The sequence below is a fragment of the Varanus komodoensis genome, unplaced genomic scaffold (genome assembly GCF_004798865.1).
Source record: "Varanus komodoensis strain SLA01 unplaced genomic scaffold, ASM479886v1 scaffold21, whole genome shotgun sequence".
Lineage (NCBI taxonomy): Eukaryota > Metazoa > Chordata > Lepidosauria > Squamata > Varanidae > Varanus > Varanus komodoensis.
Genome location: NW_025335589.1, coordinates 3,737,421 through 3,757,855, shown reverse-complemented (window position 1 = coordinate 3,757,855; position 20,435 = coordinate 3,737,421).

Here is a 20,435-nt window from a genome sequence, read left to right as displayed (position 1 = left end):
TACCCAGCATAATTATTGTATTGATATACCCACCATATACCTGACATATTATTCTGGGGAGGTAGGTGGAATGCTTGCCTGTTTTATGTTTTCTAATTTATGATGTGAGTTACCTTTACTGTTACTGAATTCATAGCCAATATGGTTACAAAATTAGAACAGGAATCATTTGTAACAGGCCTCATGGATAATTCTGGATAAAACTAGCTGATTTCAGGCATTCACCTGAATGCATGAAGGTTTAAAGTGGGTAGAAAGTTGGGTGGTGTGAACTTCTTCTGAGAATGGTCCACCTGCAAGGTTGCAATTTACTGTCTGTGTTAAGCTCTCACCTGTTCAGCAAATGCCCAATGTTTATTTTTTTATTTATTTATCGATTTATAGCCTGCCTTTTTCCTACAAAGGGCTCAAGGCAGCTTACATCATTCTCCTCCTCCATCTTATCCCCACAGCAACAACCCTGTGAGGTAGGTTGGGCTGAGAGTCTGTGACTGGCCCGAAGTCACCCATTTGGCTCCATGGCCGAGCGGGGACTAGAACCCAGATCGCCTGAGTCCCAGTCCCATGCTCTTAACCACTACACCACACTGGCAATAGGGTTATTGCTATGAATTTTCCATCAGATTTCTGTGGATGAGGTTCTGCTCCATACCTATCAGTGCAGGATGCCTGAAGCATGCCTGGACAAAGCTTGGGCTGTTAATACCTTCCAGTTTTTAAAGAGATTAGTGTTAACTAATACTAGGGAAATGGCCAGTTGCTGCTCTGGAAGGGGCATGTTTTCGTCCTCCACTCTCTCCTCCTTTCTTCCCTTGGGATGGGGTCATTCAGCTGTGCAAACATTAAATGGCATATTGTTTGCACAGACACAGGGAGCCTGACACATCCTACTAACTGCACTGGTATCACAGAGTAATACTTTTCTTTATTCCAGTATAACTGTGAGCAGTCCCAATGTGGATTTGGACCTGTGCACTTGAGGAGAGAAGGATGATACTTCCCTGAAATTTTACCTATCTGCATAGGAGGGGGTTAAAAACTATACAAGGAGTAGGAATGGATGTTACAGCAACTGAAATAAAGGAAATGGTATGGGTGAGGTATAAAGACAATATCAGGTCTTTCAGGGGAGCAGCAGAGAATCATGCAGAAGGGGGTTTATTCCTACTGGTTTCAACTGCTTCTGTCTAGGAATTGCCAATGAATGCATGATAGTAGATAATAAGGTTTGTTCAGTTGCAGAAAAAACTAGAGTAGATATGGTCAGAATCTGGTTCTCTTGCACTTCCCAGACTTCTTTCCTGCACTCGGCTTTTGTCTAGGAAGCAAGCTAAGCTGAGATCAAGCCCAGAAATGCTTGGGAATGCTAGCGAACCCCTTTTTTGTATAATGTGCAAAGTATGCACAAGTCATGTGTGTAGAAGGAGAATTCTGCTTACAAAGCAGGTGTGCATAGGGTGGGCAAGGTGTTTGCAAGCCAGCCTTTCTGGTTGTATCTGCACCACAATTGAATGCACTTCCTGAGCACACAAAATCTTGGTGTGAGTTGGGCTTAGGGCAAAGAGAAAGCAGGCCAGAGTCCAGGGAGCCAAGCAGAGAAAATCTGATGGATTCCCACCCACAAAATGGATTCCTCCCACATTGCTAAAATGGAATAGTTCTAAATATGGAGAGGACAGCATTTAGTGTAACATGGAGCTTTGGCAGATTTGGGGCTGATAGAATAAAGTGTTAAAATACGAACCTCTAGTTGTGTAAAAAGCACAAATGTTGCAAAATGTCAGTAAGCCTCCACTGACATAAAGAAAAGCAACTCTAGGTAGTGCTTCACCCCTGGAGTTCACACTGCTGTAAGAATTGTCTAAGAATTTAAAGCTAAGGCATCTGGCTCATGACAGGAAGCAAACATCATATACTGACTTAAATTTCTATGCTAAAATGAAATGTCCTATTAGTACTTGTACTTTGCACCATAAAACATATAATACAGTAAATGGGATAAGAGTTAACAGCAGGCTCAGTAATATTTTCATGCTGAAACAGTGACATCCCAAACCATATGAATATGTGACTTGTGGTTTATTATGAGTGTTCTAGAGCTCCTTGAAGGATTTATTACCTTTGCAATATGCTTGTTTCATTCCAAATTGCCTTTTTTACATAAAAGCACATGATTTATGTATAGTGAAAATAAGCCTTTAAAAAAACTTGATTTGCCCACCCCCACTACACCTTAGTAATAGGACTTGGAGTTTAATGATAAAGTTTAATTGCTATGTGTGACTGCCTTCCTGTCAGGCGACTTTGCCTGGATTGCCTTCCATTGCACTTGGCTGTATATTAAATATTGGAGAGCTCTGGAAGTGAAGGAGTGCTGGTTAGTTTGATACAGCCAACAGCGTGTGGAAGAATTATTGCATGCTCAAGGTCACTTACCGCTTCCCATCATACAATGTGAATAGTGTCATTTGAAATGTTACATGGCAGTTTAACTTGCTAGAGCCAGGAGGGTAAAGACTCCATAATAGCATTTATTTAACTTTATTCCTCAATTGTAATTGTATTCTACAGCCAGGAAACATTCAGAGGACTGATTCCCATGGTTGGCTGTCCAGTGAACCCCAGAACAAGTAATCTGGCCTGATAATAAGTGACTTGGCATGGGGAAAGTTCTGCAGAGCTCCATCTGATTGTAATACAACCTTCTAATAATGACTACTGACATCACTGTTCATTTGAGTAGTGGGAGTCATTTCATTCATTTCTGAAAAGATTCTCCAGAATTTTTTATTGGAATAAGTTTTTGCTTGTATATTAGTAAAACAGTGGCAGGATAGATGTCTGAGAGAGGTCTATAGGCAGTAGGGAATTGGGTGACCCTAGCAACTCTGTGGGGGTAGAGGGTGGGATAGGCAATAAGTTGTGAAGTCGCGTCTGACCCATCGCAACCCCATGGACAACATTCCTCCAGGCCTTCCTGTCCTCTACCATTCCCCGGAGTCCACCCAAGCTCACAACAACTGCTTCAGTGACTAGCCACCTCATTCTCTGCCGCCCCCCTCTTCTTCTGCCATCAATTGATCCCAAGCATTAGGGCCTTCTCCAGTGAGTTCTTCCTTCTCATTAGGTGGCCAAAGTATTTGACTTTCATCTTTAGTATCTGGCCTTCTAAAGAGCAGTCAGAGTTGATCTCCTCTAGGACTGACTGGTGTGATCGCCTTGCAGTCCAAGGGACTCTCAGGAGTCTTCTCCAGAACCAAAATTCAAAGCCCTCAAAAATTCAAAATGGCTGCCATCATAAAACATGGCTACCTCCTGGGAATTGCTATTATAGCAGATACCAGTTGAATATCTAGAGAAAAAGTGCACATTTCAAAATGTAATTGTATTTGAGCAGTACAGGAATAAATATTTATCCAAACAAAAGGCAATGGCTGAAGCAGTCTTGTTAAACATATGAAGTCTCTTTACTCAACCTTATTTCTAGAATTCATCCGTTAAGTGTAGCATAGTGGTTAAGAGTGCTGGACTGCAACCTAGGAGGTCTGAGCCTTGAAGTTCACAGATCCTCAGCCTGACATATCTTACAAGGTTGCTGTTGTGAGGATAAAATGAAAAGAAGAATATTTGTAGCCATTGAGAGTTCCTTGTAAGAGGAAGAAAGGGTAGGATTAATGTAATGTTAATAATAATAACTAAGAAAATGTTTTAATGTTTAACTTTCTTTTTAGAAATAAGAAAGCATTGGAACCCCTCCTCCTTTGCTTTATTTGAAGCCAACCCAGAGGTTTAAAAATATGCCATGCCATTTTAGCTGATGGAGGAGGACAGAGTCTGAAATAACCAGTGCAATCCTATGCATTTCTAATCAGAAGTATCCCCAATTGAGTTCAATGGGACTTTATTCCAAGGAAAGGATGCAGAAGAATCAGCAAAATAATTCAAAGGAACAAGGTCAAGGAAAAGGTCATATCATGAAACAATTTATCTTCAAATTACTATACTGATTTAAGAAATTTCTAGCTAAATCACAATGTATCTCTGCATCTAGTTTGCTGGTGGGTCTGTTGCCAGAAAAGATAAGACTTCATTGGTTCTTTTAGTAAAATCACAGTGTGCGAGCTCTGGCACACCAGCAGTTTCCAGGATTTACAAGGCAAAGTTTTGTCTGAGGAGAAGCAATTGGGAGTGATGGATATGCAAAGAAAGTGAGCTATTGGAAGCAGGATGAAGAACAAAGCATAGGAACAATGAGTTATTTTTATTATGAAAAGCACCCATAGAGGAGCTATGCATTAAATGTTGCAACACAAAGCAGAAGAAACTATGGCCCTCCAAGTGGACTATAACTTCCTCCATCCCTAACTATTGGTTATCCTGGCTTGGGAAAGACGTACAACATCTGGAGGTCCACATCTTCCCATCTCTAACATTGCTGTTAGTGGCTTATCTGTAATGTAATAAAATGCACAAAGTTTCAGTGCTGGGCAATGCAGCCAAGGTATTTCTATGCATTTACTTTCATTAGAATTCTAATGCATGGAGAGGTCGCACCATGGCAAAAATGTTTTCCACATGTGTACAGAATTGCCTTGCAGCTTTCATCACATTCACAGTGTGCTGTGAGAATATGAAGAAGTGTAATCTGTCCCCTCAATCTCCTTTGTGAAATAAACTCTTCACCAGTAAATTTCTATTAGCCTGTTTAAGTGATTTCTATTGGCAATATAGAAACAAATTGCTTTTATTTAACACATTGTATTGTTTCATATCATAACTTGCATTATTAAAGAGAAGAGGCCTTCACTTTCATATAGTGCAAAAGCACTATCAGTGATGAAAAGAAAACACTTTTTTTAACACCCCTTGGGGCAAAATCCTTTGAACGGTTAGATTCAGGAAAAAAAAATCCTACAGCATAGCTAGCTGAATGGAAAATGTAGGACATTGTAGGTATTTGTTTTTCTGTCTAAGCATGCATAGGGTTGCACCCTTACTATCTTAGTGAATAAGCATGTTTGACGTATATGCCTAAAGTGACGTGGGCTGCAAAATCCGTTATCTTAACATCTCATATGTGATGTTTGCTTATTCTTTCTATAGACATACGTACCATAGGATATGAGTATAGTTTGGGCATCCCACCTGTGCTTTGGGACCTGGAAGAGCCTTATCTCATGAAGACTGTGGAAAGAGGTGCACCTTGTCAAGATAGTAAATGGCATTGCTGCTTCCTTTTCCACATGAAAGGAAATGTGCTTTGATCTAGCTAGAATCACACATTATTTCGGTCAGTGAGGTCGACTTCTCTTGCCAGCAATTGCACAAAAAATGGGGAGGAGATGCTTCAGCTTCTGGCACAGTATGTGTAACACTCTGCCATGAGCAGATGAATACTCCCAGAAATCTGACCACTGTTATCTCTGATATTTATGTGGCAGAGATGCTTTCATTTACATCTACAGTCTAGTGGGGTGGGGGGAGACAAAAATAAACTCATCACCAGCTATCATGAAAATTCTCTGACAGTTGGTTATCCTTGCCTCTATCAGATTGATTTAAAGAAATAATTTGTTTTTTCTTCCTCTACGCCCTTTCTTCCATCCTGAATGACATGTGATCCATAGTTATGATGTGCTGAGGGTCAGCTGCGCCACTCTGCAATGAGGTAATAAACACAAAGACAGAAGATGAACTGCACTGTACTGCCCACTTCCCTCAATCTTTTAGACGCAGACTGACTGGAGGACATGCAAGGACTATTAAGTAGTCAGCCTACTGAAAAAGAGTGCAGCTGCAGTGAATGGTGTGTCCTTTGGTTAAAAGCATCCACAGGACCCTTAATTACAGCCCTGTAGGGCATCCACATGAAAAAGTGATGCCCTTAAAGAAAAGAGAAAAAAAATCAAGCTGGGCTTGAATAGCTAATCTGAACATGCATGATACACTTCTATTTATTTAAACATTTAAAGCTGCCTTCTGGCCCAAATATAACCTGCAAGGTGGTGTGAGAACAGAAAAAGAAGGATCATATTCAGAACAACAACACAGAGCTATAATTTAAAACCCCAGAGAGCATACTCAGTCCTGTATTAAAGAACATTAAGAGCAAAAGGAAACCAAATCGGCTTGTTGCCTCCGTAAAACCAAGTAAAACTGAGGCTTGTCTCATAGAAGAAGGGATTCCACAGATGGGGTAATACTACAGAGCAGAAGCCCCTGATGTTTGTATCCGTGAACCTACCCACTCTTGGTGGGGGAGGGGTTTGCACATATCAATCAATCAATCAATCAATCAATCATAATGTGCAGTCTAGTTCAGATCTATTTTATTTATTCATTTATTTGATTTCTGTACTCCCTAATAGCCAAAGCTCTCAGGGGGGCAGGGAGGATGATCAGTTGTAATAAATTAAAAAAACCCCACTGGATGGGAGGCTTAGAACCTATCCCCCACAAATATGGGGGTCCTGCTGTAATTATGCAATTCATGTGGTACATGAAAAGTAAAGATTTCTTTCCCCTGGTGATCATGCAAACCCAGCCACTGGCTTGCTAACAACCTGTGCATACTGGTCAGTTTACATAATCGTCCTTGCTGAGTGTAGCTTGAAGAGACATGCAACTCTGGTGAGAGTGGGTGATTGCAGGTGGTTAACAGACAGTCTAGAACCTGTGGTCTGTGTTAGGCTTCTGAGGTGATTTGTTAATCACACTAATGATGAAACAAGAGGTAAAAGTGTTTTTATGTAAGAAGTACCAGTGAGAGAGAGTGAAACAGGGGATCTCAGGTGTTTGTAGAAAGTATTTGAAAATGTGCTTTACATGTTTTGGAAACTATGCTTTCCTCTGTTGGGGTGACCTTGTTAACCACATAATGGGACCTGCTTGTGCAGGGTGGTTAACAAGCCACTGTGGCTTATGAAACACCCTGTGATCTTGTCAACTGGCTGATGGCTTCCTGAAGTATTTATCTAGTGGGTATAACTTTGAGGGAGAAGTTCAGCAGACTGGCAGAAGAACTCCCCATTGCAGAAACGGCTATTCTGGCCCATTTTGAAGCAATACAGACTCACTTTTGAAGAAACCTCTCCTTTAAGACCATTATATCAGAGTCTAAAATAATGTAATTGGACCATTGCTATTACCTAAAGTTTATTTGTGGAATGAGAGGGAGGGGGGTCGCAGCTGGGGAAAGGTAACTTACTTTGAGAAATTGATAATTATTTCCAAATTCACAAATGGCAATGGTTATGAGTTGCATAGTGTAGTTGTGGTGGACAAGCTGTGCCTCCCTGTCTAATTTCATATGGATTTAGGCAGATTTCAAAAGCCCTCTGCATGCAATCTCTTGAGACCTCTGGCAAGACTGACCTGTCAGAAAGAAGAGGAAGAGAAAGGAAAGGTATGACAGAAAGAGAAAAGGATAGCTTGATGACTTTTGGAACTGGACCTGCCTACAACTAGTTTTGGCCCAACTTTTTGCTGACCCATGATTCCTGCCCATAACAGCAAACTTTCCTCGCTGCCTATGGCTTGGATGGCAGAGATGTTGCTAACAACCCTTTGAATCCAGCAGTTGAGAGAACACAGTGGTTGAAGTTATGTAATGCAACTGGACTACAAATTGTTATATTCTGGGGCTGCTGAATGAAAGAAATGGAAGCAGTAGTGCAAAATGAAATACTGACTATTTAGAATAGTTGATAGTAAAATGAACGAACTATCAATAGTATAATCAAGACACATTGGAGAATAACTGTGTGAACTCTTCCCCCGCCCGACCTTTTTGCTGGTTTTACGACTCATTACCTATATAAACTTGCCCTACTGTTCCTCCAGTGCTTACTTTAGAAATGCTGCTTTCCCCTCCAGTGTTGGAGGAGTTCGTTTTGCATGTAAATGCAATATTCTATTTCTAACCTGACTGTAACAGATTATAGAATATGCAGAGTTCTCACTTCTGTCCTAATGTGATTCTAGTCATGCAAATAACTTGAAAGAACCTGTCTTAAATAGACCAGCTCCTGAGCATTTCTCATGCAGAATTCAATTTAAAGAATTCCAAATGTGAAGTGTCTGCTCTGTTCTTTGCTTTGTAGCTTTGACGGAATTTGTTTTCCTACAGGAGCACTTGGAGGTTTGTTCTTTAGAGGACTTAAAAACAAAGCAAAGCAAAACAAAACACCACTCCTGCTGTTTGTGTTAGTCTGCTAATTATTTCAACCTTTTCTCCTCCCTTCCCTTAGAAGATGAGCCATATTATAATTGGTTTATGAAAGTTTTGCCTTGATTAGATGGGAGGTTTCAATGCTTCTTCAATGGGCGCAAATGGGAAGTTCTAACTTTTTTCTTCCCTCTCCCTTTTGCCTCTTGTTCATGTACATCTGTGCAACTGAAGTGCAGGTGCTAAAGGGGAGATGGGAGAAGAGCTGGGTACATACTGAAAATTCAGTAGAGAAACAGGCTTACAGCACCTCTGCTGAATTTCCAGTTCCCTTATGTCTGAACGCCAGATGGTGCACAGGGCTGCAAAATTCCTAACTTGCATTTCGGGTAGGCATACTGATGTGAACAGACTGCATTTACTATTATGTGAGGCCTGAAAAAAAATCTCACAGATATTTGTAAAGAAGTTTTTAAGAACAGATTCGGAAGGACCATTCCACTGGTGTTTTATTGTGGTTTTTCTATGCAAGTCAGGTTGTCTCGCACTCCTAAATTGGCACGAGGAAGACCTTTGTTCAGTTTGCAACCCTACCTGATTTTGCACTGTCGACACCAAAATCCAGTTACACTTGCAAATGTATATTTTTTGAAATTTGCAATGGAGGTCTCTAATTAAAAATCTATATAAAAGTGTGCATATTAATGTGCACACAGAATGTGTATATTAATGATACATATTTTGAATGATAACATTATATTAGGGAAATTGTTTGCAAAATGTACATATTAGTCAACATTACATACCAAAATGTATACATTAGGAACATGCAACCAAAATGCATGCTTCAAAGCATCTTGAACTTTGGAACAATGAATCTATGATTGGAAACATGAGAAACTGAGAAAAATGGAAAATAACTGCTCATCCATCCTTACACCTATAATGCATAATTTGATTTATGGCTGCATCTAGAATTAGCACAACTTAACCATGACCTGGGTCCTTTTCACCATAGTGTAGAAGACTGAAACTTTGTAACCCATTTGCCTGCCTATGGTCCAGTTGATAACTGTTACTGGGCGACAGTTCATATGGTTCTTTACCTTTAAACAGGAATTCAACTGGAAAACCCTGAAAAAGAGGTCAGTCATCTGGCAGCCCTTCCATTAGAGGATGGTCCTCTTTAAAAAAGTAACATATAGTCTTGCAAGGAAGCTCTGTGAAATCCATCCCTTTTCAATTTGTGGATTTCCTCTTGTGCTCAGTATTGTGGTTACTACTACCAATTTTATTCATATCATTCATATCTCACATTAGATCTTGAGTGGCACCTCTTAGATTTAAATCCAGGTTCACCTCCCCTGTGGTTGGTCTCATGATCAGCTGGTCTACAACATGATTCTTTATGATATCTGGATATTTAACCTTTTGTCACACTGAACATGCATTTATCCAGTTAGTGTGTGGGTAAATGAAGTCAACACTTTTTCATTTGTATTCCTCCCTAATTTCATTTTCCACCTCAAGATCATCCTGATCATTCTGATTTGAGGGATGGCACCATGCCTTTACTATTCAGTTGCTTTTTGTGCATGGTATTGTCATTCACCATGCTTCTGTGGAGAGGGCTAACCCTTTTAGGTTTCCTAGTGTGTCTGGCATTATTCCCTCTCAGTTTATAGAAAATCTCCTACAATATATCTTTCCCTGTTCCCTAGATAGTTTATATCCAGAGCTGACCATATCTCACTGGTTCTCCCTGTTACATCAGGTCTCTGTTAAACTCAGTCTGTGTAAGTTCTCCAGAATAACAAAGTACTCCAGCTCTCACATCTTGGCTCAGAGGCTCAGCATTAGTATGGAAATAGTTATACACAGTATTTGTCTCCAGGTATCTCTGATATGTACATTTTCTCCTATGGCTTTTGACTGGTGGTTATATTTCACTATGTGTTCATGGTGAATTGCCTCTCCATCTGCATTCAGCAGTCCAAAACATTTTCACCTTCATCCCCTAGAGATGATTCAACTTGAAACAGATGTTTCCTAGCTCTTGTTGACTTTTCCCCAGAGTTCAATTTAAAAATTATACTCCCACCTTTTTATGTTAAGTGCCTGACATCTGATTCTACTCTTGTTTAAGAGAAGCCCATCCCTCTTGGACAGGTTTGACATCCCAGAATGTTCTCTTTGTTGTCATGTGCTGTCAAGTCATCTCCAATTTATAGTGACCCTATGAAGGAACACTCATCAAATTGTCCTGTGCTTGACAGTCCTGCTCAGCTCTTGCAAACTCAGAATGTTCCACAGTGCCAAACAGATCTGACCCTTTCCTTCCTACACCACCCTCTAATCCACAGATTAAGACTCCTCAGCTTTGCCTGTCCAGCTGGCCCTGCTTGTGGAACAAAGAAAGCCACCTTGGTGATCTTGGATTCCACATCTTGCCTGCAACCTCAATTTGATTTCTAGGACCTCATGATTACATTTTCCTGTGTTACTAGTACCGTTATGGTCTATAGCCACTAACTCCACCCCAGTCATCTCTACAAAACTATCTGTATGGTGTGATATGCCTAAACTTTGCATGCCCATGAGAAACGCATATGTCTAAGGATGGAATCTCTGACTCCTGCATCCCCTTACTACCTGGAGGCACATCTCTACGCAAGAGGAACAAACAAGCATGGAAAGAGTGGCAACTATAGGAACTTCTCTAGCCATCCAGCTTCTACTACTCATGTCTGTTTAGTAACATTATGCATCACTGTGTCCTTTTTTCCTACAGGCTTCTCTTGGTTCCATCATCTCTATATTAATCCACCTTTCCACCTGCTGTTTTCTTGCTGTGAAGAATCACAGAGCACTGTCCCAAAGAGTGATCTTGGCATTGGCCTGTCTCTGCATCATTGTCTCTTTAGCCCAGTTTTCACATATGCCAATCCGAGTTATTATGGCTTTTATTTGCATTCCAGAGTATTTCTCTACTGTATTTCTCTATTTAAAGTTGCTTTTTCATGGGAGCACACCGCACATTAAAAAGGGCTGTTTCCGCACATTAAAAAGGACTGTTTCGCTGAAAGAATACTCTCCACACCTCTGCCTCCCTTAATCTCCCCCAGTGTTATGTCATCTATGACACACACTTTCCTGAAAGTCAGGCTAGCACCCTTCCCAGGGAATTTCTGAGAGGAGTTGCCTGTAGAAAGTCATACCCAGTAGGATTCATTCCTTACCATGGCACCAAGTGCCCCAGACATAATAGATACTGGCAAATATGCTAATCTCCACTTCTTAGTACCAAGCCATTTCTTCTAAAGCACCACAGCCTCACAAGTTCCTTCTCAGTAGTCCTCATTTTCTGAAATGGGATCAGCTACAGAGGGTCAGGCAGTGCACTCCCACAACAGAGTGTGTTCTTACTGTTGGACTGAAGAAAAACTGGGCACATTTATTGACTTATGGCAAGTCAGAGGCTCAGGAGTAATTTCAGTCCATATTTATGACAGTCAAGTATCTCACAGCAAAAACCCATGATCCATGGAGACTAAATATAGTTGCTTGTTGTGATGTCCAGATCTACCACATGACAGCTCCTTCCTTGCGACCCCAGTTCTCTGTGATGGGAGAGGGAGCTATCACAGAGAGGCTGGGGCACATCTATAGCCCTTCTGTTTCTTTCAGGTTGTTTCCTGAGATGCTGAAGATCATTATACCAAACACTCACAACTTCTGTTCAGCTGGCAGACAGTCATATGGGTGGCACTCAGTGCAAACACTGGGTAGCCCACCTTGCTCTGCTGGCTTCCTACTTTACTGTTTTTTCTTTATTGTTATGATTGGGCTAATGTTATCTGGAAAACTAAGTTATTTACTAGTGGAAGGTAGGGATTTCTTCACAGTTTTTTATTAGGAGAAAGTGGAAAAGACTCAGTTACTCAGGGCACCTTGCCCTGCAACTGGACTGTCATTGCTGCTTAATCAGCATGTGTGCTAAAATTATTTAGTGCTTGAGTTTGAGATCTAAATACTACCTGATTTCTCTCTATAGTTCACTGGTAAAATGAGGTTGTATGCTTAACTAGGATGAAAAAAACCTTTGAGAGTCTTTCCTAAAAAGGAGGGTACAACATTTCCTTCTTCCCCATTACATTTGGGGGTAGTTCCATGTCAGACATACAAACATGACCCTTACTTGACCTCAGAGTGTTCTGCAGTGGACAAATGTCCTGTTTTTCACAGCTACTATGCTACTATTTATTTTCTTCCATTATGCCTTAGAGAACCTTTATGGTCCATCAATGACCAAATCTGTTCCTTTATAAGCTCCTTTGCTTTTGTTTCTGCATCACATCATGTTATGTCTTAAGAAAGTCCTATGCAGAGATAGCTAATTTTTATGCTTCTCTGCTTTTGTTTTCCTATACAATGTTAACCCCTTGGCTCTCCTTCTGCCAGTTGCCCCTGTCCCCTCCAAGAACCAGCTGTCACTGTCTTAGATAATATTATTTCTTCTATATAATTTTTTTGGTAAGGATTGAACAAACTTTTAATGAAGAAATTTGTAGGGAAGTGGGTGGTTAATGGATGCTAATTTTCCCATGGATTTTCCAAAAAGAGAAACATAAAATATCTAAGAAGATGGTTGGCTCATTTAGTTATTTGCAAATGGTAGTTCTCTAGCAGAGTCCCTGCTGGTGTTCCCCAAAATTAATTCTGAAACAATAAATTACAGCAAAATCATATTTATTTTTCTAACATTATGAGATAATTGATAGGTCTGACATGACACAGACTGACATAGCAGCTGACTAGATAATCTTATAGACTGTAATGCACAGAGATGATGTATTATTTAATAACTTGTATAAAAACACTTTGTATATTTTCATGTAATTGTTGAAAATTTAAACAGTGAAAACAAATAAAAATGCTGGAATTCGACTTTATTATATTAGTCTTGGTAGTGCTCATCTTTTATCCCAAGGAGTAACATTTGTTAGAAATAATGTCAGAACAATATGACATATATCCTCAAGCAACATAAAATGGCATCAGACATGACCTCTTCTGTCTCTGAACTGCATACAAATAATCCAAATGTTACATGAAATGGAAGCCCAAGGCAAATATCTCCACACTTTTTATATTGATCCAAAATTTATTGAGACTTACTGCAGTCTTTGATAAGACTTTGACAGTGTCATCCTATACATGTTTAGTTAGAAACAGACCCTATTCAGTCGAATGATACTTATTTCCAAGCAAGTGTATGCAAGACTTCAGCCTTACTCTAGGATAATTTTGCTAAAGAAAGTATAATGTGTGTTGGCGGAGTGGGGGGGATATGGACACCTATAATTTCTTTAGGAAATGGATGGCAGAGACTAAAGATGAACAATTCCAATCTAACAGAGGTTCTAACTTTGCCCTTTCCTAAGTAAAGGGAAAATGCTTTTAGCTACCTGGATACCAATTCAAAGAGAAAAGATGGCAGCTAATGAACCTTAGTTTTAACTGAATAGGAAACTAGGCACATGTATAAAAACAGAGGGAGAACAGAATGCTTTAGGCCTATGCAGAAGTTAAAATTTCTGAGCAAAGCAGTTGGATTTGATTCTGTTGACAAAAGTTAACCTTGGAACTGTAGAACCTCAGGCACATGGGACAAATCCGGCTGGCTGAGGCGCCCAGTACAGCCTTTCAAGGAACCCCAAATAGTCATGTACACTTTTTCTCAATCATGGATTGTTTGGTGGCATCCAGCTTTTGTGCCATTTTCCCTAGTGTAAAATATTGAAATGCCTCTCCTAGTGTAAAATATTTCCCTAGTGTAAAATATTGAATGAAATGCCTCTCCTTGCTGGCAGTGAGAGCTTTATGCTAAAAATTCTCTCTCTCTCTCTCTCTCTCGTTTTTTGGCCTTGGCCCTTTTGTCTTTGGCCCAGCTCACCAGGGGAAGCTGGTCCCTGTAAATGTCTCCAAAATGGAATTTGGCCCTTGGGATGAGGAAATTCTGAATGCCTGAGAGGGCATAACAAAGAGGGAAGTACCAATCATTGCATTATTTGTGTGACGGATTAAGTCTCTATTCTGCCAGTGAAGGCACTCAAAAGGTTAGAGCATCACACTTTGGGATTCTTGGTGCTTCTCCACATGAGGCTTTTAAATCATTAGTTTACTGAGGCTTCTGCTTCTAGGTTCTTTCCAGGATTGAGATCAGCAACTTTACATGTGTTTTCTTCTGGAGGCATTTCTTTCTCTGCCTTTCTACATGTTCCATTGCACAACCACAAGGTGGTTGGTGCTGTGGTGTAGAATTGTGCAAATACACTAGGGTCCTGTTCCAGTTCATTCTGCCATAACCCTAAAAAAACCCAAACATGGAAAGCAGCAATGAGGCATTTCATTATTTTTTTAATCAGGCATTTTGAAAGTTGTTCTTGTTTAGATTTGTCTGTTCCTGTTGTCTGTTTTATATTCTCACTGTTGGTTTATTTTGCATTATACTTTATGTTGCTTTGTTGTATTGCTGCATCTTAAGATATTGTAAGCTGCTTGACTGGACATTTTGCCTAAAAAGATGGGATATAAATTACAAAATAATAAAATAGATGAGGCAGAAACTAGTGCTCCCTCTGAATGCTTTTTAAAAAAGACTACAGCCAATTTATAGCAATGTGATAAGGACAGCAGCTTTAGCTTTCTTTAATTCTTTAGTCTTAGCACAGAGCTAGAAAATGGATTAGTAGAGATAAATATAGCTTACATTTTCTCATGAGAACATATCCTTCAGAAATAGTGCATTTTGTAGAATGACTGGATGTTTGTATGATGAAAGCAATTTGCCTTTGCCCCAGCTCAGGGATTTATGCACTGTGGATTTGAATGGAAACAAATAATGCATTTTTCTTAAAAACAAAATCAAAATCCAGGAAATAAACTTATCGAAGAAACCGTTATGAGTTGGCCCTGGAGGACCACATATTCTGTAACAAATACAGGTCTGTATTCAAATCAAGAAGACCTGCACATGTCTTTCAGATAAATAAGGAAGGAGTAAGGTGCTAATGGGAAAGGAAAACAAGACAGTCCCATCCTATTAGTGAATGATGAGTGTAGTTCAAGGAAGGAATAAAATATTCCAAAAGTACAATAGTGAACCCATTCAATTTTTCTCTGCAATGCTTTTCTGATACACCAGGAGTGTGAATATGGTATTGTTCATTTTTGTTTTGTTTTATTATAATTTCAAATAGTTTAAAGGCATATGCATATATTTCATGATGGATCAAAAATGAAACAAATGGTATACATGTGTTTCAAAACTGGTGAATTACAAATAGCAAGAAACTCATTATTGTTTCTTCTGGCTAGAACTGTCCAGTCAGCTTGAGAGTAGAGAAAGAGAGAATAGTCATTAGTTAAATCTATTTTCATGTGAAGTCCAGCTTTAGTTCAAAAGGAAAAGCAAAAACAAAAAAGGTCCAAAGAAATGTTAAGTCTCTAGGGGCGACTTGGCAAGTCAAATAACACAGTCAAGCCTTAGGCCCTGGAACTCATTTAGCAACACTCTGTCTGAGGCAGAATCGAAGGTATTATAGTTCAAGCTGCTTCATTTCCCTGTCTCATTTACCTGAATCTTTCGCTTAGGGTGGAAAGTTTAAGACAAAAAGGGGTTTTCTTCTCAGAGACTTAGGTATTCAATGGAAGTGTTACAATTTGCACTGAAGATTTATCAGGGAAGTATTTTGAGGGTAAAAGACTTCTGATTAGCTGTCTCAGGTGTTCACTGTCACAAAATTGACAACTACTTTTCATTTGATTAATGCTGGGTTTTGTAGGATATCTGTGACACACATGTGAGCCTCAAGGCCAGCCCCTATTTTCCCATTCTTATTAGTTTGGTGGAAATTTATGAAACCATATGACAACACTATTAAAATTACTTGGAATTACCATTAAAGGTCAAAACAGCCATTATTGTAAATGTTTGTCTATCTTAAAAGTTCCCCTATGCCTTGCACTAATGTTCCAATCTGGAATGGGACTGTGAGATCTAGTTCAGTGTGAAAATGGAAATTAAAATAAGGCATAGCTGCAAGACGTACACTTAAAGTAATCTCTGCTTTGACCCTCATTCTGCTACTTTTAGCAATAAGCACATCAAATTGGTTCAAATTTCCTCTCTCCAAACTGTGGTAGTATACAGAAAAGGTCTTAGACCAGCTCTCACCAACCTGATACTGTCCAGACGTGTTTGGTTGCAGCTCTCACTGGCTATGCTGGTTTGGAATGATGTGAGTTAAGATCCAAGACATCTGGAGGGCACTGGGTTGATGAAAGCTGTCCTATATGTCTGTAGCTAATGTATTCCTGAACCTTTGTATTTAGGTTAGGCAGAAGGTGACATCCTTTGGCGTATGGGTTTCCTTACAAATACATTAGGCATAGATTGAAAACTTCATTAAGAGGCAACTCCAGCCACTCCTTTCTTTTCTTCTCCCTGCCCACATTCTCTCCAGACTTCTCTTCCTAGGAATCTTCAAAGGAATCTTCCTTTGACTGGTCGACTGACAGGGTCGAGCAATCACTCTGAGATAGTAAGGATGGGAGAACCAGAGATGCTTGAGCTTGTTGAAATTCAGTTCAGCATGGTCCTGCTCTAATTTTCAACCTGTTTTTTGCTTTATAGTGTGCATTTTTAAGGGCACAACCTATTGAAATGTGTGCAGAATGGAAGGAATGGCAGAGGTGATCTTCACCTCCCATTTCTTAATGTTCTGCATTTTCACTATAGGACCATTTTCAGACACCTCGTAATGGTATCTCATCCAGTGCTGAGCAAGAGGAATGGTGGAAATGATCTTCACCTTGCCTTTCCTTCTTGCTCTGCTTTTTCATCAGATGGCCATTTTCAGTCATCTAGCAATGGAGTCTCAGAAGTGAAGAGAAGGCTGGAGCAGGTTCTTTTTAGATGGGGAGAAACAGCCAAAAGCTGGGAAACCACAAAAATTTGGGGTGAAGGAGAAGGGTGTGTGGTACTGGAAGACCCAGGATAATTGCAATGGGAGCCTCAGCTGGCCAGATTTGCCATCATCCTGGTGTAGCTCATGGTGCTTGACCCAGACTTGGATGAAATGCCTCAATTTTCCAGGAAAAAAAAAACAAAACAAAACATTCACAGGATTATTTTGGGCCAGTCACCATCTTGTAGCATAGCCTGCTGCATCTATTTATATTGTTTTCAAAATAAAATATGGCAGCTGAGGGAGAGCTATGGATGCCTTCTGTACGGATGCTCACTGGCTTTATATCTTTAGGATAATTATAACCAGATTTCATTTCTGCTGAGTGTTATTAGCAGAAGGAATTGGTGAATGCAGTACAAAAAGGTATGTGAAGTTGTGCAGACCCCAGACTGAGGCAGCAATTGATCCAAATTACTGTTCCCCAATCTTGGCAATCATTTGGGAAATTACTGTTCCCCAGTCTTGGCAAATCATTAGTTTTTCATCAGATTTTCATCAGCATAGCTGTAGCGTTCATTTGCTTAGACTTTTTAAAAAACGTTGCATTACAGGCATATTCCACATTTTTCCTCTTGTGAGGAACCCCTGGTGGCTTACTTAGCTCCATTTTGTCTTCATAACAACATCCAGTGAGCTTCATGGTTGTGTGGGGACTAGAAGCTGAATCTCCCAGGTCCCTAGTCCAACACTCTAACCACCATATCACATTGGCTCTCTATTAATATTAATTAATAATTTAATAAAATATTTTATTTTTATACCACCCAGTAACTGAAGCTTAAATTAATTCGTAAAACACAATAAAGGGAACTGGGCAACAACATAATCAACAATGATATAATGACTGAAAATAAACCGTAGTAATTGGGCATGGGAAGGTTTCGTCCACTGGAATGGAATATAATCATGAGTGCTTTTGCTATGCAGGTTTGAATCACGTCGATGCCTGAGTATCCCGCACTGGATCCACCCTGTTTTTTGGTAGTGACCATTGCTTTGAGCAGCAGGAATGCAATGCATTGGTGCAGCTAAACAATATATAAGTAAAGGCAATTACTAAAGCATGACATTAGTTGACTTAGTAAGTACAGATCTGTAGTATAATGTGTCAGAATGATTTCCTTTCTAGGTTCCAAACTATTAATATTACACAACAGTTGGATGGCAAAGAAAATGTAGCTGTGCACAACAAAGGGTGGTATCGGACTGTCTGTCTATCTATCTGGCGTACTAATTTAGCTGAGTCCCATTTTGAGAACTCGTGGCATAACTTGCCATTCGACCATTCTGTGAAATATCAGATTGGTATTTCCTGGCTCCAGTTGTTCATGATGCTGAATATATCCTGTTATTACAGGGAGCTTTACAGCCACCATTGCATTTATATAAAGCTCCATATGGCACTTGCAATGAAATACCTGGGTGTGTGCAGTTTTGTTTTCGGTCATTTCACACTGAAAGTACAATTTGACTTGGCTGTCAGACAGATGAGATCTGTCGCATTCCCTCTATAGGACCTGGACTTGAACCAAATCAATACATTCTTAGATGCATCATACCATAAAACTGGAAACAAATTATTTTATTTTAATATTTAGGAAGGCTAAAATGCAGTAGGTTTTTTCACCTTCTGTTTTTGTGACTGAACAGCCTGTTTTTGTGATTAGTCCACTTTATTACTTTACCATAAAACAGGACTGAAAGCAATCTCGATAAAGGAGCAGATGGCTTTGCCACACCTCCCTGAAAAGGGCAGTTCCCACTGAAAATGGCACATCTTGCAGATATGTTAGCTTCCCTGACATTGTCTGGAAAAAAGGTATACTATCATCATGCACTCAGACAAATGTCTGAGGATACTGCACAGTGATACCAAAAACAACACAGCCATTTATAGAGTTCCACATGTTATTTTCAATGCATGTCTAGTATTTTTAGTATTAAAATGTATTTTTAGTTGGAATTTCTTCAAAGAGACATGTTGATATTTTGTATTGGCAAGAGAAATTACCCTGGTTGTATTTTTATTGAAGAAACTGGGAAAGCTGCAGCCAGAGTCATGAACTGGGACTATTAACAGATAAAGTATTAATGAGTATTAGTGAGATGCATTGGCTAAGAATTAGACTGGAACTTTAAAATCTTCTCTAGCTATAAGTCTCACCGGATGATCTTTGGCAAGTCTCTTAGTCTAAGCTAATTTTTAGAACTCCTTTAAAAATGAATTGAACAAATGGAACAGATAAATGTGTTTTTGAAAATAAGGATCAGAATGTTTAAAATAAATACTTTTCAGTCACTTTCTTTTGCTTATTCTCTCTTTTTTGCATGCACGCACGCACACACGCACATGTGTGTGTGATTGGGTCCTTATGAAATGCATTTTTTAGAGAGGTACATTTTAAAGATCAGGAAATGAACAACAGTGTCCAGATGTGAGCCAGACCTAGCAGCATAAAGCATTCAGGATCTGTATTACTTACTGCTTTTTTAGGTCAGGGCAACTTGTGGATAGATAACTTGTGGCTCTCCAGATGTTTTGGCCTACAACTCTCATCATTTGCCAGAACTGAAGATGCTCGTTAGGGCTGATGGGAGCTTCAGGGCAAAACATCTGGAAGACAGCAAGTTGCCCAGACCTTCTTTAAGTTTTGAAATGGAAGAATTGCCTGTAAACATCTGTTTAAGTTCTAAGTTTTGTCTTGCTTCCATATAGCACACCCTGTCTCAGAACCAGGGCCACCTTATCACTGGGCAAAACAATATGGGCACTTCAGTTGGTGGATGCTGTGGATTTAGGGCTCTCAGTGAACTGAAGCACAGAGCTGTGGGCCACAGCTGTGGGCTGTGGATTTAGGGCTCTCAGTGGACTGAAGTACAGAGCTGTGGGCATCATGTAGCCTGCCTACGGTCCTAAGAAAGCTTGCTGCTCACTGCCTTGTTTCCAATATTGAAGTAAGATTCAGCTGCCAGTCCAAGCAGCTTCTGTATGTTGAATGATTTGAAGAAAGCAACTCATTCTTTGCTTGTCTTGGCCAGCCCTCTTCAACAATTCTGAACTTCCCAATAAATCTTGATGTGAATATTAGAAGACTCAACCAATGTTAAAAGTTATACAAAATAAAAAGGTATCAGCAGGTCATCTAAAGGTTAAATGAGTAGGAGCCAACTGAACCTCCATAGAAGGGAATCTTATAGCCCAGGGGCTGTAACAGAAAAAGGCCCTGGCCTAC